The sequence below is a fragment of the Martes martes genome (genome assembly GCF_963455335.1).
Source record: "Martes martes genome assembly, chromosome: 7".
NCBI classification, from domain to species: Eukaryota; Metazoa; Chordata; class Mammalia; order Carnivora; family Mustelidae; genus Martes; species Martes martes.
Genome location: NC_137894.1, coordinates 61,457,261 through 61,481,919, shown reverse-complemented (window position 1 = coordinate 61,481,919; position 24,659 = coordinate 61,457,261). Strand labels below are relative to the sequence as shown.

The window sequence follows — 24,659 nt, the reverse complement described above, 5'->3', positions numbered from 1 at the left end:
GTTTAGTCCAGTTTATTCCTTTTTTATTTTTATTTTCTAATAGTCATATAGAGTTAAACTTCAAGGTAACCCCCTTTCTCCAAGCAATGCTACCCCTATAGGTGAACCAATTTTTAATCCCCCTTTTTCTTAGGAAAGTTGAGTCCTTTAACAAAGATATCAAGATACATCCAGGAAGAATCAAAATAACCTTCCTCGCCCACACCGAGAATCTATAACCATGCTCCCATCTTTTTCTTCAGCCAGTGTCTCTGTGTATTTATGTTCGTCTGGATAGTATATAAATCTTATACTTGGGGTTCTTCTTGACGAGGCTCCTCCTTTTTTTTGCTTATATATATATATATTTTCTCTCGTCATATACTTTTATCAGTCTTTTTGTTTGTCTGTTTTTGTTTCTATACGTCATAAACCTTACCCTGGGGCCCATTTGGGCTGAACCTTCACTTTTATCTTCCCTTTTTTTCCTGTCTCTCTCTCTCCCTCTTTTTTCTTTTTCTTTTCTTTTTTCTCTCATTTGGGTGGGGAATCCTGAGTGCTCAGAAGCGTTCCAGGGTGCACCTTGACTGCACCACGGTCAATACACCCAGCTACATCTGTCCAGTCATCTCTCACCAAAATGACTAGGAGGAGGAATCCCCAACAGAAGAAAAATACAGAGGATGGGCCTTCTGCAACAGAGCTAACGGCTATCAACATAGACAATATGTCAGAAAGAGAATTCAGGCTAACAATTATCCAGGCAATAGCTAGGTTGGAGAAAGCTATGGATGACCAAACAGAATTGATTAGGGCAGAATTGAAAGCGACCAGAGAGGAGGTTCATAATGTTAGGGCAGAGCTGAAGGCCACCAGGGATGAGGTTCACAACGCTCTCAATGAGTTCCAATCTAATCTAAATTCTCTAAAAGCTAGGGTAACTGAGACAGAAGATAGAATTAGTGATCTGGAGGACAAACAAATAGAGAGAAAGGATCAGGAGGAAGCCTGGAACAAACAGCTTAGAAGCCACGAAAACAGAATCAGGGAAATAAATGATGCCATGAAACGTTCCAACGTCAGAATTATTGGAATCCCTGAAGGGGAGGAGAAAGAAAGAAGTCTAGAAGATATAGTGGAACAAATTTTTCATGAAAATTTTCCCAACCTTGCGAATGGAACAAGTGTTCATGTACTAGAAGTAGAAAGGTCCCCCCCCAAGATTATAAATTCAAAAAAAACATCCAGGCACCTCATAGTAAAATTGAGGAATCATAATTGTAGATACAATCTCTTGAAAGCCGCTAGGACAAAGAACCTCCTTACATACAGAGGAAAGCCCATCAGAATAACGTCAGACCTGTCCACAGAGACCTGGCAAGCCAGAAAGGGCTGGCAAGATATATTCAGGGCACTAAATGAGAAGAACATGCAGCCAAGAATACTTTATCCAGCAAGACTGACATTCAAAATGGATGGAGAGATAAAGAGTTTCCAAGACCGGCAAGGCTTGAAAGTCTATGCAACCACCAAGCCGACACTGCAGGAAATATTAAAGGGGGTTCTATAAAAGAGGAAAAATCCTAAGAATAGCATTGAACAGAAATATAGAGACAATCGACAGAAAGAAAGACTTCAAAGATAACACAATGTCAATAAAAACGTATCTCTCAATAATCACTCTCAATGTGAATGGCCTAAATGCACCCATAAAACGACACAGGGTTGCAGATTGGATAAAACGACAGGACCCATCCATATGTTGTCTACAAGAGACCCATTTTGAACCTAAAGATACACCTAGACTGAAAGTGAAGGGATGGAGAAGCATCTTTCACGCCAATGGGCCTCAAAAGAAGGCCGGGGTAGCGATTCTCATATCAGATAAATTAGATTTTAAACTAAAGACGGTAGTCAGGGATACAGAAGGACACTACATCATTCTTAAAGGGACTATCCACCAAGATGATCTAACAATTGTAAATATCTATGCCCCCAATATGGGAGCAGCCAATTACATAAGAAAACTATTAATCAAGATAAAGAGTCATATTGATATGAATACATTAATAGTAGGAGATCTTAACACGCCTCTCTCAGAAATAGACAGATCATCGAAGCAGAAAATCAATAAAGAAATAAGAGCATTGAATGACACATTGGACCAGATGGACCTCATAGATATATACAGAACATTCCACCCTAAAACAACAGAATACTCATTCTTCTCAAGTGCACATGGAACCTTCTCCAGAATAGACCACATACTGGGTCACAAATCAGGGCTCAACCGATACCAAAAGACTGAGATGATTCCCTGCATATTCTCAGATCACAATGCTTTGAAACTGGAGCTCAATCACAAGGAAAAGTTCAGAAGGAACTCAAATACCTGGAAGCTAAAGACCACCTTGCTTAAGAATGCTTGGATCAACCAGGAGATCAAAGAAGAACTTAAACAATTTATGGAAACCAATGAGAACGAAGACACTTCACTCCAAAACCTATGGGATACAGCAAAGGCGGTCCTAAGGGGGAAATTCATAGCCATCCAAGCCTCCCTCAAAAAAATTGAAAAATCCAGAATACACCAGCTGTCTCTACACCTTAAAGAACTGGAGAATCAACAACAAATCAAACCAACTCCACACGTAAGAAGGGAAATAATCAAGATTAGAGCAGAGATCAACGAGGTAGAAACCAGAGATACAGTAGAACGTATCAACGAAACTAGAAGCTGGTTTTTTGAAAGAATCAATAAGATCGATAAACCATTGGCCACACTAATCCAAAAGAAAAGAGAGAAAGCCCAAATTAATAAAATTATGAATGAAAAGGGAGAGATCACAACTAACACCAAGGAAGTAGAAACAATCATCAGAAGCTATTATCAACAGTTATATGCCAATAAGCTAAGCAACCTAGATGAAATGGATGCATTCCTGGAAAACTATAAACTCCCAAAATTGAACCAGGAAGAAATTGACAACCTGAATAGACCGATATCTAGTAACGAGATTGAAGCAGTGATCAAAAACCTCCCAAAAAACAAGAGCCCAGGACCTGACGGATTCCCTGGGGAATTCTATCAAACTTTCAAAGAAGAAATAATACCTATTCTCCTGAAGCTGTTTCAAAAAATTGAAGCAGAAGGAAAACTTCCAGACTCTTTTTATGAAGCCACCATCACCCTGATCCCCAAACCAGGCAAAGACCCTACCAAAAAGGAGAATTTCAGACCGATATCACTGATGAATATGGATGCTAAGATTCTCAACAAGATCCTAGCAAACAGGATCCAACAGCACATTAAAAAGATTATCCACCATGACCAGGTAGGATTCATCCCTGGGTTACAAGGATGGTTCAACATTCGCAAATCAATCAATGTGATAGAACAAATCAATAAGAGAAGAGAGAAGAACCACATGATCCTCTCCATTGATGCAGAAAAAGCTTTTGACAAAATCCAGCATCCGTTCCTGATTAAAACGCTTCAAAGTATAGGGATAGAGGGAACATTCCTGAACTTCATCAAATCTATCTATGAAAAACCCACAGCAAATATCATCCTCAATGGGAAAAAGCTTGCAGCCTTCCCATTGAGATCAGGAACACGACAAGGATGCCCACTCTCACCACTCTTGTTCAACATAGTATTAGAAGTCCTAGCAACAGCAATCAGACAACAAAGAGAAATAAAAGGTATCCAAATTGGCAAGGAAGAAGTCAAACTCTCTCTCTTCGCAGATGACATGATTCTTTATATGGAAAACCCAAAAGACTCCACCTCCAAACTACTAGAACTCATACAGCAATTCAGTAATGTAGCAGGATACAAAGTCAATGTCCAGAAATCAGTGGCTTTCTTATACACTAACAATGAAAATTCAGAAAGGCAAATTAGAGAATCGATTCCATTTACTATAGCACCAAAAACCATAAGATACCTCGGAATAAACCTAACCAAAGAGGTTAAAGATCTGTACTCGAGGAACTACAGAACACTCCTAAAAGAAATTGAAGAAGACACAAAAAGATGGAAGACCATTCCATGCTCTTGGATGGGAAGAATAAACATCGTTAAAATGTCTATACTGCCCAGAGCAATCTATACTTTTAATGCCATTCCAATCAAAATTCCACCAGTATTTTTCAAAGAGCTGGAGCAAATAATACTAAAATTTGTATGGAATCAGAAGAGACCCCGAATTGCTAAGGAAATGTTGAAAAACAAAAATAAAACTGGTGGCATCACGTTACCTGATTTCAAGCTTTACTACAAAGCTGTGATCACCAAGACAGCATGGTACTGGCATAAAAACAGACACATGGACCAGTGGAACAGAGTAGAGAGCCCAGATATGGACCCTCAACTCTATGGTCAAATAATCTTTGACAAAACAGGAAAAAATATCCAGTGGAAAAAAGACAGTCTCTTCAATAAATGGTGCTGGGAAAACTGGACAGCTATATGTAGAAGAATGAAACTTGACCATTCTCTTACACCGTACACAAAGATAAACTCGAAATGGATAAAAGACCTCAACGTGAGACAGGAATCCATCAGAATCCTCGAGGAGAACATAGGGAGTAACCTCTTTGATATCAGCCATAGCAACTTCTTTCAAGATATGTCTCCAAAGGTGAAGGAAATAAAGGCAAAGATGAACTTCTGGGACTTCATCAAGATAAAAAGCTTCTGCACAGCAAAAGAAACAGTCATCAAAACAAAGAGGCAACCCACGGAATGGGAGAAGATATTTGCAAATGAAAGTACAGATAAAAGGTTGATATCCAGGATCTATAAAGAACTCCTCAAACTCAACACACACAAAACAGATAATCATATTAAAAAATGGGCAGAAGATATGAACAGACACTTCTCCAATGAAGACATACAAATGGCTACCAGACACATGAAAAAATGTTCATCATCACTAGCCATCAGGGAGATTCAAATCAAAACCACATTGAGATACCACCTTACACCAGTTAGAATGGCCAAAATTAGCAAGACAGGAAACAACGTGTGTTGGAGAGGATGTGGAGAAAGGGGAACCCTCTTACACTGTTGGTGGGAATGCAAACTGGTGCAGCCACTTTGGAGAACAGTGTGGAGATTCCTCAGGAAATTAAAAATAGAGCTTCCCTATGACCCTGCAATTGCACTGCTGGGTATTTACCCCAAAGATACAGATGTAGTGAAAAGAAGGGCCATCTGTACCCCAATGTTTATAGCAGCAATGGCCACGGTCGCCAAACTGTGGAAAGAACCAAGATGCCCTTCAACGGATGAATGGATAAGGAAGATGTGGTCCATATACACTATGGAGTATTATGCCTCCATCAGAAAGGACGAATACCCAACTTTTGTAGCAACATGGACAGGACTGGAAGAGATTATGCTGAGTGAAATAAGTCAAACAGAGAAAGTCAAGTATCATATGGTTTCACTTATTGGTGGAGCATATCAAATAATATAGAGGACAAGGGTAGATGGAGAGGAGAAGGGAGTTGAGGGAAATTGGAAGGGGAGGTGAACCATGAGAGACTATGGACTCTGAAAAACAACCTGAGGGTTTTGAAGGGGCGGGGTGGGAGGGTGGGGGAACCAGGTGGTGGGTATTAGGGAGGGCACAGATTGCATGGAGCACTGGGTGTGGTGAAAAAACAATGAATACTGTTACGCTGAAAATAAATAAAAAATTAAAAAAAAAAAAAAAAAAAATTTGTGATTCTCCTTGGTATGTTTTGGTTAGACTTTCACGGTAATCAATGTATTGACAGCAAGTGCAAATTTCTGTTCATAGCAGGCTAGCATAGTGGTGAGTAGGAGGAACTCCAGCATTCAAATTCTGACCCCAAAATGTATCAGCTGTATGACCTCAGGCAAGTTAGCTAAACCCACTAAGATTTAGTTTCTACGTTTGTAAAATAGAGATAATAGGCCCTTTTTGTGAGGATTAAAAAAAGATGATCTATACAAAGCGCTTATTATTAGTGCCTGATACATGGCTAATATTCGTGTCAGCCATTACTTTATTATTAGGGAAGCAGAAAAAAATAGGCAAAAGAAAAGCAAAACAACAATGTTAAGTGTAAGTGACATTAACGTAAATGCTACTAAATATTAATTCTTCTATCTGTAAGGCTAAATTTTAATATTAAAGTTGATAATACTGTATGAGCTATACACCTGAACTATTTTCATGCCAGCCATGAGTCTGCACACGTCAAGACAGATACTAGGGACTCCTGGGTGGCTCAGTTGGTTAAGTGGCTGCCTTTGGCTCAGGTCATGGTCCCGGCGTCCTGGGATCGAGTCCCGCATCGGGCTCCTTGCTCCACGGGGAACCTGCTTCTCCCTCTGCCACTGTGTCTGCCTGTGCTCTCTCTCTCTCTCTCTCTCTGACAAATAAATAAATAAAATCTTAAAAAAAAAAAAAAAGACAGATACTAAACAGTTTTAAATTAAACCAAGTTTCCGGTTGACTGGTACTTATCTAGACAAATATATATATAGCTTTGCATGTCTAAAAAGTTAAAGACTGCCTAAAATGTTGGGGTTTTTTTTCCTGGCTAAGGCTTAGCAAACACAAAACCACACAAAATGGTGACGGTCAGTATATGAAGTAAACAAAGTAAGACTTAAAAATAATCAAATACTTGCTATAAAAAATATAGGTAGAGGGAACCTGGGTGGCTCAGTGGGTTAAAGCCTCTGCCTTCGGCTCGGGTCATGATCCCAGGGTCCTGGGATCGAATCCCGCATCGGGCTCTCTGCTCAGCAGGGAGCCTGCTTCCTCCTGCTTCTCTGCCTGCTTGTGATCTCTGTCTGTCAAATAAATAAAATATTTAAAAAAAAAAAAAAAAAAAATATAGGTAGAAAAAAGTCTAGGAGGGAATCATTAAAATATAACCAATAGTTATGGTGGTAAAATTAAGAGTGATTTTTCTTCTTTTCCCAATTTATGAAATAGTTTGCAATGTAGTTATACTACTTTTAAAATTCATACATTTATTTTCATCATAAAATATGACAGCTTAAAGGCACCCGGGTGGCTCAGTTGGTTACATGTCTGCCTTCAGCTCAGGTCATGATCCCAGATCCTGGAATCTGAGCCCTGGGTATGGCTCCAGTTCAGTGGGGAGTCTGCTTCTCTTTCTCTCTCTGCCCGCCCCCCACTTTTGCTTCCTCCACCTCCGCTCATGCTCCCTCTAGCTCCCTTGCTCTCACTTCCTCTCAAATAAATGAATAAATATATAAAATCTTTAAAAATATATGATAGCGGGCGCCTGGGTGGTTCAGTAGGTTGGGCCTCTGCTTTCGGCTTGGGTCATGGTCTCGGGGTCCCGGGATCGAGGTCTGCATCAGGCTCTCTGCTCAGCAGGGAGCCTGCTTCCCCCTCTCTCTCTGCCTGCCTCTCTGCCTACTTGTGTCCTCTCTCTGTCTGTCAAATAAATAAATAAAATCTTCAAAAAAAATATATGATAGCTTATGACAAACAAAACAGATTTATAAGACTGGAGAAAACAAAGACAAGGAATTAATTTTAGACCCCATTTCATAAGCATAATTATGAATTCTTAGCCTCTTTTGAGAGAAATCTTCTGTTGGCACATATTCTTCTGTTGGCACATATTCTGTTGGCACATATTCTGTAAGTTTGCAGAAACATATTCATTCATTAACAGATGATCACCATTGCAAAAAAGCACAAAGGTATGGAAATAATACAGAACAATTTGTCCTAAATGTTCTGCTAACAGATGGCTAGAGCAAAGGCCCTTGCTAAAGTTCGGCTGGGAACCATATTTCATTCACATTAGGCGACAGAAATGGGTTCTAATGAGTTCTGAATAAGTCTTTAGTACTTCCATGGCAAAATACTAAGAGGTAGATAAAAGAGGGCCCCACACAGAAGCAGAGAACTTGGCTGGAATAAAGACTTTACAACTTTATCCTGGAATATAAGCAATCTCCAGTCATGGTCCCTCACCTTCAGTGTATTCTCTTTCTCAAACCTCCTACCAATCATCAACCTCCCCAGGGATTCAAAGAAAACATATGAAATTAGAAGCCATTTAAAAGGTAACCTGTAGAACGTACTTTAAAATAATTCAGAGGTGGGTAAATAGGTGGGAGTACAGAGGAAACAAGATTGGCCATGACTGATGAAGCTGGTGAATAATAGAGGAAAAGTGTCATCATGCTACTTTCTCAACTTTTTCTTATGCAAGAATTCAACATATAGGACAGTTCTTTAAAATGGCAAGTAACTGGGGTGCCAGCGTGGCTCAGTGGGTTAAGCCTCTGCTTTCAGCTCAGGTCATGATCTCAGGGTCCTGGGATGGAGCCCCGAGTCGGGCTATCTGCTCAGCAGGGAGCCTGCTTCCCCCTCTCTCTCTGCCCGCTGCTCTGCCTAGTTGTGATCTCTCTCTCTCTCTCTGTCCAATAAATAAATAAAATCTTTTAAATAACGAACAAACAAACAAGTAAAAGGGCAAGTAACATTTTAGGGACACCTGAGTGGCTCAGTCAGTTAAGTAGCTGCCTTCGGCTCAGGTCATGATCCCAGGGTCCTGGGATCGAGTCCCACATCAGCCTCCCTGATCAGTTGGGAGCCTGCTTCTCCCTCTCCCTCTGCCTGCTACTCCCTCTGCTTGTGCTCTCACTCTCTCTGTGTCAAATAAATAAATAAAAATCTTTAAAAAAAAAGGTCACGTAACTTTTTTTATGGTAAATAGTGTTTTATTTTATTTTTGTTCTTTTTTTTAAATTTTTTATTTATTTTCAGCGTAACAGTATTCATTGTTTTTTCACCACACCCAGTGCTCCATGCAATCTGTGCCCTCCAAAATACCCACCACCTGGTTCCCCCAACCTCCCACCCCCCGCCCCTTCAAAACCCTCAGGTTGTTTTTCAGAGTCCATAGTCTCTCATGGTTCACCTCCCCTTCCAATTTCCCTCAACTCCCTTCTCCTCTCCATCCTACCGTTATCCTCTATATTATTTGTTATGCTCCACAAATAAGTGAAACCATATGATACTTGACTCTCTCTGTTTGACTTATTTCACTCAGCATAATCTCTTCCAGTCCTGTCCATGTTGCTACAAAAGTTGGGTATTCGTCCTTTCTGATGGAGGCATAATACTCCATAGTGTATATGGACCACATCTTCCTTATCCATTCATCCGTTGAAGGGCATCTTGGTTCTTTCCACAGTTTGGCGACCGTGGCCATTGCTGCTATAAACATTGGGGTACAGATGGCCCTTCTTTTCACTACATCTGTATCTTTGGGGTAAATACCCAGTAGTGCAATTGCAGGGTCATAGGGAAGCTCTATTTTTAATTTCCTGAGGAATCTCCAACATAACTTTTTTATAGTCATTACTCACCATTTTGTAAGTCTAGATAGTGAGTAAAGGACTGAGAAGAATCACAGTAACAACTACAAGTTAACACTTACAAAGCACTATACATGCGCAAAGCACTATTTTTTAAAAAAAGATTTTACTTATTTCTTTGAGAGAGAGAGAGTGTGAGCACAGGGATGGGTGTGGGTGGGGAGCAGATGGAGATGGAGAACTTAAGCAGGCTTCACACCCAGCGCAGAGTCCAAAGCAGGGCTCAATCTCACAACCCTAAGATAATGACCTGAACTAAAATCAAGAGTCAGACACTTAAGCAACTGAGTCACCCGGGCACCCCCATGCAAGACATTATTCTAAGAAATTAAAAAATACACACACACACACACACACACACACACTCTCTCATTCATTTAATCCTCTCTAAGTCTATCCAGCTGCTATAACAAATAATAGAGTTGGTAGTTGGTAGAAATGTAGTAGAAATGTATTTGTTACAGTTCTGGAGGCTGAAGTCTGAGCTCAAGGTGCCTGCATTGGTCACGTTCTCATCACGGCCCTCTTTCTGGTACAAAACTGATGCCTTATATGGTGGAAGGGACTAGGGAGCTCTCTGGAGGTCCCCCCTTTTAAAATTTTATTTATTTATTGGACAGAGAGTGAGTCAGAGAGGGAACATAAGCACGGGGTGGGAGAGGGAGAAACAGGCTCCCCATTGAGCAGGAAGCCCGATGTGGGGTGGGATCAAGACCTGAGCCAAATGCAGACCCTTACCTGACTGAGACACCCAGAGGCCCCTGGAGCCTGTTTTATAAGGCGCTAATTCCATCCATGAGGACTCCACCTTCAGGGCTTAAGCACCTCCCAAAGGTTCCACTTAAAACCATCACATCAGGAATTAGGATTTCAAGAAACATTCAGACCATAGCAAACACTATTTAATTCCACATTTTACAGGTGTAGGAACTAAGGAACAGTGAGGTTAAGCAACTTATGCAAGGTCATATAGTAGAGCCAGGTTCCAATGTAGGTAGACTGATACAGAGTATGTACTTTCAATCACTATTACACACATTAAAGAGAGAAGAATAGAGAGACACAATATCAAGTCATTCAAATGTGTAGCAGTTTTGCCAAGAAAAGTATATCTATGAAGTCCCTGCCTTCCCATTTTCAAGTAGCAAGTCTAACTCCAGTTAGAGTTAGAGAACAGTGGTTCTCAGTCTTGGCTACTCACCTGGAGGCCTAAGCTGTACCCCAGACTAATTAAATAAAAAACTCTTGGGGTTAGTGCCAGTTGATTTTAAACATTCCCAGATGACTCCAATGAGCAGCCAAGGTTGAAAACCACTGTTTTAGGTGAAAGTTGTTTTGTTTTGTTTTCTAATGTATAGCCAGGTACTAACGGATGATATCCTACCCCTGTTATAATTCTGGTACCTAATGAAGGAAAAACAAACCATTTAACAATGCAGGACAAGAACTTAGGCTTCAATAGATTAAGCATTGAATTACATGTCACCCAGCAATTACATTCCTATGTACATTAGAGACAAATGAAAACACATGTCCACATAAAAACTTGTACACAAATGTTTAAAGCAGCATTATTGCTAACAGCCAAAAAGCAGAAAACACCCAAACGCCCAAATGTCCATACAATGGAATATCATTCAGCCACAAAAGGGAATGTTACATGCTACAACATGTATGAGGCTAGAAAGCATTAATCTAATTGAACTGGATACAAAAGATCTCATACTGTATGATGTCATTTATGTGAAATGTCCAGAATAGGTAAACCCTACTTAAAAGTAGATTAGTGATTGCCAGAGGATGGGGTAAAGGCAGAACAGGACTGACTACCAACAGATACAGGGTTTGTTTTGGAGGTGATGGAGATGTTCTGTAATTAGTAGTCATGGTTGCACAGCATTATGAATATACCAAAAGCCACTAAATTGTATACTTTAAATGGCAAACTTTACATTATGAGAATTATGTCTCAATTTCTAAAAATGGAAAAAATGACTTAGGGATGGAGAAAGAATATTTGAAAGGAGAGAACAGTTAAGGAAAAGAAAACAGTATGAGTAAGAATGAAAAGGAAGATAAAAGGAAAACATTAATTTTGTAGCTTTTCTCATGCCCAGCAATTTTCTGCAACAAAATCCCATTTAGTAAAATAAATGATAGTAGCTATAGAGTACGCACCACTGAAATGTCCCTTCTTCTTGAAAAAGAAAAATGGTGGTTGGAAAACAGGACAGAACAACCATATTAAGAAATACACCTGATAAGTGATCCGAAGGGGCACATGCACCAGAATGTTCATAGCAGCAATGCCCACAATAGCCAAACTATGGAAAGAGCCTAGATGCCCATCGACAGATGAAGGGATAAAGAAGATGTGGTATACACACACACACACACACACACACACACACACACACACACACACTGGAATACTATGCAGCCATTAAAAACACATCATCTTGCCATTTGCAACAATGTAGATTTTGTTAAGCAAAATAAGTCAATCAGCGAAAGACAATTATCATATGAGCTACTGATATGAGGAATTTGAGAAACTAGACAGAGGATCATAGGGGAAGGGAGGGAAAAAAATGAAACAATATGAAACTAGAGAGGGAAACAAACTGTAAGAGACTCTTAATCTTAGGAAACAAACTGAGGGTTGCTGGAGGGGAGACGGGTGGCTGGGTGATGGACATTGGAGAGAGTATGTGCTATGGTGAGTGCTGTGAATTGTGTAAGACTGATGAATCACAGACCTGTACTCCTGAAACAAATAATACATTATATGTTAGTTAAAAAAAAAAGAAAGAAAGAAAGAAAGAAAATACACGTGATGTACTTCTTTATTAAGATTCAAGTACAGGAGTGCCTGGGTGGCTCAGTGGGTTAAAGCCTCTGCCTTTGGCTCGGGTTGTGATCCCAGGGTCCTGGAATCAAGCCCCGAGTTGGGCCCTCTGCTAGGTGGGGAGCCTGTTTCCTCCTCTCTCTCTGCCTGCCTCTCTGCCTACTTGTGATCTCTGTCAAATAAAGAAATTAAATCTTTTTTTAAAAAAAGAAGATTTGGGGTGTCTGGGTGGCTCAGTGGGTTAAGCCTCTGCCTTCAGCTCAGGTCATGATCTTGGGGTCCTGGGATCGAGCCCCACATCGGGCTCTCTGCTCAGCAGAGAGCCTGCTTCTCCCTCTTTTTCTCTGCCTGCCTCTCTGCCTACTTGTGATCTCTCTCTCTGTCAAATAAATAAATAAAATCTTAAAAAAAAAAAAAAAGAAGATTCAAGCATAGTCTGTGTTTGGAATTCTGAAAACATGCCATTCCATGTCTTTAAAAATGAAAGAGTCCAATTTTCTTTCTTGCAATGAGAGAAAAAAAATGTTTTTAACTGGCACTTCTGGCTATTATTAATAACTAATGCAAGAGAAACTGAAACCTAAATAAGGGAACACCAAGGTCAAGATACACTAACATATATCTGAAAATGCTGAGCTGTTTTTGGAGACTTAAAATGGTCATTATACAGGTTATACACTACTATTTTCTATCAATAAATCTTAATGCCACATTAAAAAGTATGTATGATTTAAAAACTAAATGCCAAAAATGTAAATGTCCACCCAGCTTAAATGAGATGGACTGAACATATTTTTAAAAATTTTACAGATGATTTTTGTCTTATACAATAATATATTTTCTAAATTTTCTTTAAAAGAACTTTTTTTTTTTAAGATTTTAATTCCAGTTAGCTAACATACAGTGTTATATTAGTTTCAGGTGTACAACACAGTGATTCAATACCTCACCACATGCTCATCACAGCAAATGCACTCCTTAATCACCATTACCTATTTAACCCAACTCCTCACCCCACTCCTGAAATGTTACAAACATACATTGGTTGGGATGCCTGGGTGGCGCTGTAGGTTGAGCATCCAGCTCTTGGTTTCAGCTCAGGTCATGATCTCACTGGGGGTGAGATCCAGCCCTGCCTGCAGCTCCAGGCTCATTGGGAAATCTGCTTGAAGATGCTCTCCCTCTGCCCCTCCTGCCACTCACATGCTGGCCCTCTCTCACAAATAAATCAATTTTGCGGGGAAGAAAAGAACTCAAAGATCAGGACTTTCAAATTTTTAAATAAATAAATCTTATAAAAAAGAAAACCCAATCACTGGTTTTGTAGATAGGTTTCAGAATACTTTATAACCTCATTAACAGCAAATCTATGCAATAACTCTAAGCCTTTGATAATGAAAAACTCTGAAAGATAAAAAATGTTTCAAGCTCCAAATGACACAAGAAATAGTGCACCCAGGACATCTGTGGTTATTTCAATTCCCATTTCTATAAAATTAAAGCTTTCTTAACCACTGTTTAGGAAAGTAAAATGCTGATTTTTAAAAAACCAAAACTCTGGGGCACCTGGGTGGCTCAGTGGGTTAAGCAACTTTCTTCTTTCACCCATGACTCCTGGCTCAGGAGGGGGCCTGCTTCTCCCTCTCCCTCTGCCTGCTACACCCCTTGCCTGTACTCTCCTGCTCTCTGTCAAACAAATAAAAAAAATCTTTAAAAACAAAACAAAAAAAACCCAAAAACTTTCAAGAGATGATGTAATATAGACAGAAAATTTTAAGTTATTTCTTACTCTGGCTTTTTTCTTTTTCTTTTATTTATTTATTTTTAAAGATTTTATTTATTCATTTGACAGAGAGAGAGACACAGCGAGAGAGGGAACACAAGCAGGGGAAATGGGAGAGAGAGGAGCAGGAAGCTCGATCCCAGGACCCTGGGATCATGACCTGAGCTGAAGGCAGATGCTTAAGGACTGAGCCACCCAGGAGCCCCAACTCCGGCTTTCTTTCAGAAATCTAGAAGAAAATCACAGATACAGACAAAAATATATTGGTCTCAGTATTATTTATAATATTAAAAAAATGAAGCAATCTAAATAACCAATGACAGGGAATTTGACTGAATAATTATGGTACAACTACATGATGCAATGTTATTCAGCCATTCAAGATTATTTTGAAGATTTTATATTCTTCTATATTTAATTTAATTTTACTTTTTCAAAGGTTTTGTTGTTGTTGTTGTTGTTGTTGTTTACTTATTTGACACAAAGATAGAGAGTATAAGTAGGCAGAGCAGCAGGCAGAGGGAGGAGGAGAAGCACGCTCTCCACTGAGCAGGGAGCTCTATGTGGGGCTTGATCCCAGGACCCTGGGATCATGAACTGAGTCAAAGGCAGCTGCTTAACTGACTATGCCACCCAGGTACCCCCATATTTAATTTTAATAATATATATATGAATATATGCAGTTTGAGATGTCAAATAGTTCTATAACAGTAATAAACAGCAATTCCCCTACCTTCTCTTGTGACCTGAACCAATTCCAACTTCCAGGAGCCCAGAGGGAAAATTTTCAACAGTATTAGTTGTTCCAGTGTTTAACCTTAAATTTCTAAATCATATGCTGATAGTGTTGTTTCTTGATATTTTCTTCTTTTTTTTTTAAGATTTTATTTATTTGACAGACAGAGATCACAAGTAGGCAGAGAGGCAGGCAGAGAGAGAGAAGGGGAAGCAGGCTCCCCTGGCAGGATCATGACCACAGCCAAAGGCAGAGGCTTTAACCCCTGTTCCACCCAGGAGCCCCTTGATATTTTCCAATTTTGGATATCATTCATGACCTTAGGAAGGTCTTAGGACCTTAGGTCTTAGGAAGAATGTCTTCTTAGGAAGAATGTCTTCTTAGGAAGACATTCTTCCTAAGGTCATTCATGACCTTAGGAAGGTCATTCATGACCTTAGGAAGGTCATTCATGACCTTAGGAAGAATGTCTTCCTAAGACATTTAGGTCTTAAACCTCCCCATCTTCTATTTTTCTTATTTATCCTTATATTATAGACTGGCTGGCTAATTAAATTCTTGGCTGGAAATCAGAAGTCCTGAAGCAGTGAAGAAATCTGTTTAACTGTGGCTATCCCAGTCAAATACAGATGACCATAAAATCCTTCCTTCCAAGAATACTTTTATTAATACCAGGGAACCAAGGTTCCATGGAGCATGACTTGGAAACTACTAGCCTACAGTAATCTCTGCCTGATTAATCAGTTATCTGGGAACAAAGTTTCTGCTCAATTCTTTTTTTTTTTTTTTAAAGATTTTATTTATTTATTTGAAAGACAGAGATCACAAGTAGTCAGAGAGGCAGGCAGGGAGAGAGGAGGAAGCAGGCTCCCTGCTGTCTGCTCAATTCTTATCTCAGAGAACAGTCTCTGAAAATAAACCTCAGAGATCATCTAGTCCAACTTCTTTATGCTAAGGGAATAAAAAGCAATACTTCTGGCTCTCAGGCTCTTTGCATAATACATAATCCTTCTGAGGGAGGGGGGTGGTCCTTCCTGGAACAGACCTGATGTTAACTGAGGAGAAGGCAGTTGTTTGCAGAGGCCTGGGACCTCAGAAGGTCCCAGACCAAAACCCAACTGAAGAGGAAAACTAGACAAAGGTTGTCAGAAGAGAATGTGGTGAATCTAGCTATGGTGACTGCCCCCAAAGAGTTGAGAGTTCCCTTATGCTGATGGATGGCGAGTCAGCAGTCTGGCTAGCCTGAAAGCTTAGCAGAAAGAGATCCTAGTCCCAGAATACACCCCTCTTAATTCATTCCACAAACATTTTTCAAGGATCTGCTATCAAGTAAGGGAACATACTGTGATGTCAAGAAAACTACCCTCCTTTCTTTTTAAACGTGTATTTTATGATACACTGTACTTAGAATATGGAAAATAAAGCACTCTTCTCCACTGCCTCTAAATATATACAGTTTCCAGCTTTTTTAGTTTTCTAGTTGTTTTGTGTATACAAATCCTGCCTGTCTACAAGACTAAAGTCTTCTTAGCTTAAGGCTAAGACTACCCCAACTAATGTCAAGGCTGAATTGGGCTGAAAATGACTGCAGTTACTATTAATTCTCCTGTGACTAAACTTGCTACTTCTAGATTAGATGAGATAATTTAATAAATTGTGCTGAATGAACATAATGTAGTTTTTATGAGTATGTAGTATATAGTACGTAGTATAATGTCTGTCTGAGCTCAGACAGACCCTGAGTTCATCCTAGGTCTGATACCCAGGCAATTTACTTAGCCTATTCAAGTCTCAGTTTCCTTGTTCACTAGGATAACAGTTCTAGGGACACCTGGGTGGCTCAGTGGGTTAAAGCCTCTGCCTTCAGCTCAGGTCATGATCCTGGGGTCCTGGGATTGAGCCCCACATCGGGCTCTCTGCTCGGCAGGGGGCCTGCTCCCCGTCCCCCTCTCCCCCCGCTGCCTGCCTCTCTGCCTACTTGTGATCTCTGTCTGTCAAATAAATAAAATCTTTAAAAAAAATAAAAAGGGTAACAGTTCTACCTCCCAACACTGTTTCAGAAATGAATTAATGTATGTGAAGTGTTTAGCACAGTGCTCATGTTACCTATGTTCTCTATCTGTGGTATTCGAGAGGCTAATCAAAAAGTTACTAGGTGAACTTAGAATCAGAGCCAAAATACTTTGGATGGTTGGGATGAATATTTTATTCAAGCAGGGTGAGCCTTGCCAGCCATCCCCACCTCACACTTGTGTATCATGTCATGCTGTATCTACGTACCTCTTTCTTAAAGACTCTAAATAAAGATGAATAATGGAGAATAAACAGAAAGAATAGAAGAAAGGATTACAGAGAACAAAGTAGAAATTCAGACATGGACCATCACTTATGGGGTAAAAGAATCTAGTTTTTCTTTAGGAATGTATGTTTTGCTCTTAGGTCCCATTTTTTAAAAAGATTTACTTATTTATTTGAGAGAGAGAGAGAGACACAGTGAGAGAGAGAACACAAGCAGGGGGAGTGGGAGAAGCAGACTCCCCACTAAGCAGGGAGCCTGACGCAGGGGTTCGATCCCAGGACCCCAGGATCATGACCTGAGCAGAAGGCAGATGCTTAACCATCTGAGCTACCCAGGCGCCCCATGTGTGAACATTTTTAATGTTTCATATTAAAAATGGGATCTAAGGGCGCCTGGGTGGCTCAGTTCCGCCTGAGAAGGAAGGAAGGAAGGATGTTCACACACTAAGTCCAGGTGCACAGTGTTCTAAAAATACTCGAAATACTCCAGGTTATGCCAAAAAGAGCCCCTGCTCTGGTTAGGAAATTTAATTCTTTCTAAAGGCATTCAGATGAGAGTTTTATTTATATTAAGGTTAGTTTCCTCCTTTTACTTCCTCTCTTGTTTCCTTTCTACTTCCTTCTACAGGAACAATTTTAACCATTCTTATAAAGCTCAAAAACTATGCAAATATAAGAAGTATACCACTGAATCGTATCTATTAAACATCTTGGTTTCAAAGAGCACTGAAGCACATGATTCAAGACAGAAAGCATACTGCTGAGAAAATAACACTAAAAATCAGGAACCAAAAGATCAAGATTACACTTCAGCTTTACAGAAGTACTGTTTATGACTTAATTGCTGAAGTCCAACATCTAGGTTTCAAGTCCTGCTCAACCCTGGAACTTCCACAATTCTACTCTAACTGACCAGAATATAGTCCTAGGAAGGTACATCTATATATGATTATAATCAATTGTATCGACACTGTCTAAAAGAAAGGCTATGGAAACAGAAAAGGGATGCTCTGTAAGAATTAAGAAAGAGGCTCAAGAATGCAGCATCCATTCTCCAAGGAGGACATACATACAATCTAGCAGACTTAACTATGGTATCTGCAGAGGAAGACACCAAGTTTGAGGTAGGGACAATTAGCAAGGCTTCACCTTGCCTGTAGGAAGTATTTACCCAAGTCATCCAAGTATTTTGGCTCTGATTCCAAGTTCACCTAGAAGCTTTCTGGTTAGCTTCTCAAATACTCTGATTCGAGGAATCAGATGCCAGAGATAGAGAACATTAAGCACTCAGGTCCCTGGAAAGAGTATCTCCCACACTAGGTTAAAAGAGTGGCATTCTTGGGGCACCTGGGTGGCTCAGAAGGTTAAGCTTCTGACTTCACCAAAGATCATGATCTCAGGGTCCTGGGATCAAGCCTGGGGTCAGGCTCAGTCCTCAGCAGGGAGTCTGCTAGTCCCTCCACTCTGCCCCTCCCCCTTGGTCTCTCTCTCAAATAAATAAATAAATAAAATCTTAAAAAAGAAGAAGAGTGGCATTCTTATTTATACAAAGGGCAAAACAGCACAGTGGTTAAGTGCCCAATACTTGGAGGCATGTTTTTGAAACCTGACTATTGCTTAATTTATTTCTCTGTGCTTCAGTGTTTTTCATTAAATGAGAATATAATCGTTATCTTGAGCATTATAAGATTGAGTTAATTCATGCTAAGCATTTAAACCTTGGCTGGTATGTATTGCTCAATAAAGCTATCATAATTTTTCATAATTATTAAATATCTCTTGTGATTTTGATTCGACAATTGAAATCCAAGCATGATCAACCCTAAAAAAATTATGATTTCAAACTATCAAAGAAGTGTCACAATGTAAGGCCTCAGTAGTCATGTCAGAATATACTATACATGTATACAGAGTGGGTAGGGTGGTTTTAAAAGGCAGACAGAGTAAACAGGTTTTAAAGGGCTTTGTATATTTTAACCAAGAAGTTTGAACTTTATTTTAAAAGTCTCAAAAGGCCATCTAAAGGTAATTTCAATAGTCAAAGCATTGTTCAAATAAATTTAAATCCAAGTTACAGATTTCACAAAAATCAAGACGGATGGGGGGATTCCAGAAAAAATATACTTATCAGTGATTTAAATATTTTAGTAGCAGTACAACCCAAACTGAAATCAAAACCAAAATGTCCGTGAATTTAAATGACTGCAAATGGAACACCACCTCCACCACCAATATTAACAAAACGAACAGTACATGCTATTTCCTGGCTCTACAATCCACTTCCTCCAGTTGCTGGAGGCACCGGATCCATCTGTTTCAAGTCTCTATCCACCACAACAAAGAAAAAGATCAGTTCCTTGTCATCTAGTCCTCTCTCAATCTACAGACCTAGAAACGAGATACAGCACTAGAATCAAAAAGTTCAGCACTCTTGAATGCAAGCAACATCATATATTATAAATGCCAGAATATGGGTAACACTGAGTACAAATACAACTAAAAAACAATCTTTCAGAATGTTTTAAGACATGGCACCTAGGGACGCCTGGGTGGCTCAGTTGGTTAAGTGGCTGCCTTCCGCTCAGGTCATCCCAGGGTCTTGGGATCGAGTCCCACATCTGGCTCCTTGCTCAGCGGGGAGCCTGCTTCTCCCTGTGCCTCTGCCTGCCTCTCTGTCTGCCTGTGCTCACTCTCTCTGACAAATGAATAAATAAAATCTTATAAAAAAAAAAAGACATGGCACCTAAATTCAGAAGAAAAAAAAAGGCAGCTGATTTCACAAAAATGTCAAAGAGCAAACATCCTCTTTTTCCCTTTTGCTATTCTAATCTACTTTCATCTGGTGAAACCAGATAAGTAAGTGTGCTAGAATTGTGTCACAACAGTGAATGCCATCACTGAGTTCACAGAATTTTTAAGTCCACTGGACACGTCCAATCTTCACTTTATTTTAAAAATGAGGTTAGTTCCAAAGCAGTATTTTCCAGAGTGCAGAACATGAACATGAGATGATTTCAGCTGTTACGTAAGCAACAGTTACGTACTGAAGTTATGTATTTATTATAATGTACTAGAAAAAAGTATACATAAAAACCATGATTTCACAAATTATCACTTTGGAAAAGAGTAGTGTTGAAAACAAGTCTATTAAAAACATGAAATAAAATAACACAGGTGATCTTCTAAAAGGCAAAATTTATGATGGTGGTATGTATGGTTCATGAGGAATGAAATACTGACAGCTGTCCCATGAACAACAGGGTGTTTTTGTTTTGTTTTTTGCTTCCTTCTTGGTTCAAGGTTGTGTTCTGAATGATTAGAAATGATGTGACCTTTAGTTAAGTGATCCTGTTACCATGCTTAAGCTCATTTAGAGTAAAAGAAGCAAACACTAAGATGCATACAGAAACGCTACTGTTTTACAGGAAAAAGTGCCATACTGTTAAGAACATAATAGCACAATAAGACTTTGCTATCCTGGAACTGGAATAACAGGAATTTTCTAGTACATATTCACATACCACAAGCACCTAAAAAAAAAAAAAAAAAAAAAAAAAAGCCAACCAAAACAAATAAACAAAAAAACCCAAAAGGCTAAGAATGTGATAAATATCTGAGCCGTAAGCTGTTACATGATCATTCTATTTATTTTCACATTTACTGTCAAAGGAGCATGGTAATGTGAGCAGAGATGTTTCTCCTAATATTTCCTAATATTTATATGAATGTGTTCTTTCTCATTACCTCTTGCCAAAGGAATGAATGACAACTGACCATTAGAATGCCTTAAACATCAACTGTGACGGTGGAAGAAACATTAATTTTTTAAAAATCTTACTATGAAATTGTTCAAATTTAGATTTCAACGTATTCTAGGTAATGATGTGCTATGAATTTTAGTGTGGTTTTCCAAGCTAAGCAAGAACGCTAGAGAATCATTTCTATTTGGTTTTATCTGCCGTATTTTCTACTAGCACATCTGAACGCCAGTCTTAAGGGCAAAGAGGCAGAGGAAGTAATATTCCTCTAAGTTCTTGAAATACCCGCTACTGTGAAGCTACGTTATTTTCACATGACTGTCAGAAGCTGCCAGTATCCAAACACCCCCTCGCCAATCGTCTCCCTACTTCCTAAAGATGACTAGCAAAAGGCAAAATAATAGTCCCTTTTCATCTCCTTTTCCCAAATCTGATGTCTTTCGGTTTCCTCTATCCTCATCTACCTTTCCTAACATTGTGGTGACTAATGATGGGAAAAAAAGGATGAGATGAAACAGCACTTTACAGTACTTACTCTCCACCGCCCCCACTCCCACCCCGCGCCGTCTCCCGCAACCAACTCCAGCTCGGAATTGTAAAAGTCGGTGTTTCACGGATCCTTTGTGCGCCTACAGTAAAGCCACGGCATAAGGATGGACTTTCCTAGAGAGCATGGACTCTCCAATGACACGAACCTCAGACACCTTCGAACACCTAGTTCAGAGTTATCTGATCACTGTGGTCACCATACAGTCAATTAACCCCGATCATAGCAACACGGTAGGGGTGGGGAAGGTTTTGAGGAGGGGTCCAACGAACCATGATCCCGCCACCCTTCCTCTTCTTGGTTGTAAGGAAGAGTTCAACGAACCACCATCCCGCCACCCTTCCTCCGCCGGCCCCACGGTAGTTTCTCGGCGGCTCGCGTCCTTGCTCTGGGCCCGGCCTGCCCAGTCCGGGCCAGAGTACCGCCACTCCTCCCCTTAAGCCCGACCCCACCAAGTTTTAAACCGTCATGATAATACTCTTTCTTCTTGGGACCTGATCCCAATCTTCAACCAGGCTACCTCTCTCAACCCCACTCCTGAAGGCTCACCAAGCAGTTCCGGCCACTCCTCTCGCGCCGCAGCCGCTCGGACACCCCCCACACTGGACCTGGAGCTGAGTCCTCCCAGCGCCTGCGCGCGCCGGACCCGCGCGCCTGCGCACTTCCCCCGCCGCGCGAGCGCGGACACACCCCTGGAGCTGGAGCCAATCACGGTCCGAGGGGTTTAAATCTCCCTGCCACGCAGGCGGAGAGTCTGGGGACTCACCCGTTAACCGGAAAATTCGAAAGCCTCCCAAAGGTGGGAAGTATTTATGCAACAAACATTGTCAAGGGCAAGCCGTTTGGCAGATGATCGATGAAGAAAAGAAGGAGAAAAGAATGCCTTCCCTGCCTTCCAGGGTCTTTCCGTCTCTCTAGATTGGAAATCGATATGTAAACAAATTATTGTGGATAGAATACAGTGCGTGGTGTTGGAAAGTCCGAGGCCGAGTTGGTGCACAATGAAAACAGCGCCTTATTCTTAGGGATGTCTGGAAGGGTTCCCAAAGGAAGTGACAATCAGGAAGGCTAAGTAGGAGTTCTGCCGGGAGCCTGGGTTGGAGAGAAATAATTTTCCTGTGGGAACAGCGTATGCCATTAAGAACATAGGACCTTCGGTAGATTCCTTGTACTTCATCCTGGTTAGAGACTTACAGCTCATCGTCTATCTCCGGGTGAAGTGGGGAATAAGCTTTAAATAGTCAGCAATGGGCCAGATCTTGGAAGGGTGGACTAGTGAGACTGCGCTTTGTGCTATGAACACAGAGAGCCGTTGAAAGGCTTTAAACAGGTCCAGGAACTCTTCCAGGCACCTCTAAGAATACAGCACAATTCTGGAAATTAAAATAAATAAATAAATAAAAAGTATTTCAAAGGAGAAGAGGGAATGGTTTTGGAAGAGAGAGAAGATATTTCAAATATAAGAGGAAGTATGTGCCTGTAAGTTTTATGTTTAGAAACAGGAAGTTGAGTTCTCATCTGATGACCTCAGTTTTCTCTATGAAGTAGGAGATGAAGTCCTCTGCTAATAGAAAAGGAGTTGGGAGCTTTAAGGAAAGTGGAAAAGTTTTGGAATATTGTTACAGAAAGTGAAAGAACAAGTTGACCCCAGACAAGTAGTAGGACTGTTAAGCAGTGTGAAGGTCCTGTATAAGATTGGTAAAAATGAACTCCCCAGCTTCTACCCTCCTGTGTGACTTTCTCAAGCAGCAATTACTTTGTGTCGGCAGAAGTGGTTGAGTTTATTTATGGGTGGGTTACTGCCATGGTATAATGCCATAGTTCTCAACCAGGGACATTTTTGCCTTTAAGGAACATTTGGCAATGTCTGGAGTCATTTTTGATTGTCAAGATGATGGGGATTGGGGTGGGGATGTAAAGGCATAAAGGATGTAATGTAAAGGCATGTAATGGATGTAAATGTGGGGGATACTACAGGCATCTAGCGTCCAAGGATGCTTAGCAACACCCTACAATGCACAGGAGAGCATGAGAATTATCTCCAGAATTGAGGCATCTGGGAGTCTCAGTCCATTAAGCATCCAGCTCTTGATTTCGGCTCAGGTCTTGATCTCAGGGTTGTGAGATGGAGCCCCACAGTGGGCTCTGTACTGGGCGTGGAGCCTGCTTGAGATTCTCTCTCTCTCCCCCTTTGCCCTTCCTCACCTCTAAAAAAAAAAGTATGTCCAAAGTATCAATAGTACCAAGGTTAAGAAACCCTGACCTAGGGGTGCCTAGGTGGCTCAGTTGGTTGGGTGTCTTACTCTTGGTTTCCACTCAGGTCATGATCTCAGGGTAGTGGTGTCAAGTACCAGACTGGGCTCTGCACTCAGCTGGGAGTCTGCTTCTCTCCCTCTCCCTCTGCTGCTCCCCATCCCCTGCTCTCTGTCTCTCAGATGAATAAATAAGTCTTAAAAAAAAGAAAAAAGAAACCCTGATCTAGGGTTACCTTGATGCTCACCAATGGCTGACCTTGGTCTTCTACAAGCTTTTCCTTGGACTATGGCCCTGAGCTTATAGGGCAAAGTAGTCCTTCCATTGCATCTTTGAAGGAGAGTAGAATGAGAAGTGTACCTCAGACCTTGAGTGTTTTAAGAAATTGTGATGTCACAAATACAGAATTGGAATAGTTCCTCAGTTCTTTAGATGAAAATCTGGACTTATACATAGATGAAGGGAGGTGCTTACTTTGATTTTAGGAATTGAAGATCTTGTTAAACATAGACATTATTAGAACTTCAATAATGTAGGAGGAGTAACACTTCACACCATTATTAATCTTTTTTTTTAAAGATTTTATTTAATTTGACAGACTGAGATCACAAGTAGACAGAGAGGCAGGCAGAGAGAGGTGGGTAGCAGGCTCCCCGATGAGCAGAGAGCCTGATGGGGGCTGGATCCCAGGACCCTGAGATCATGACCTGAGCCAGAGGGAGAGGCTTTAACCCACTGAGCCACCCAGGTGCCCCACCATTATTAATCTTAATGTAACTTGGTTTACCTGATTAATTGTAGTCACTAAAAATAGGATCCTGGGGAATGAGTATGGACTACATTTAATAAAGAAATACATTAAGTATTAAAATACTATCATTGGTATTCATGGATTTTTTGTGCTATGACAGGCAACCATTCATGGATAGGCACTTGACTCGTGTTATGCCATTTAATCCTAGCAACCCCCCGAGAGAGACCATTATCCTAAATTTAACTGTGCAGAAACTGAGTTTCCAAGAAAACTTGTAATTTGCCCAAA

The 24,659-nt window shown here is 40.4% G+C and overlaps 1 protein-coding gene across 2 annotated transcripts in view; it reads right to left on the bottom strand.

Annotated features, from left to right (window-relative positions):
• SNAP23 (synaptosome associated protein 23) overlaps positions 1–22,024 on the bottom strand; it is a 48,427-nt gene extending 26,403 nt beyond the window's left edge. Inside the window, exon 1 of one of the 2 annotated variants that reach the window (XM_080808184.1) lies at positions 21,914–22,024. The gene's annotated coding sequence lies outside the window, so the exon portion shown is untranslated. The remainder of the gene's footprint in view (positions 1–21,913) is intronic. The other variant, XM_080808183.1, reaches the window with a different exon arrangement.
• Positions 22,025–24,659: the final 2,635 nt, after the last annotated feature.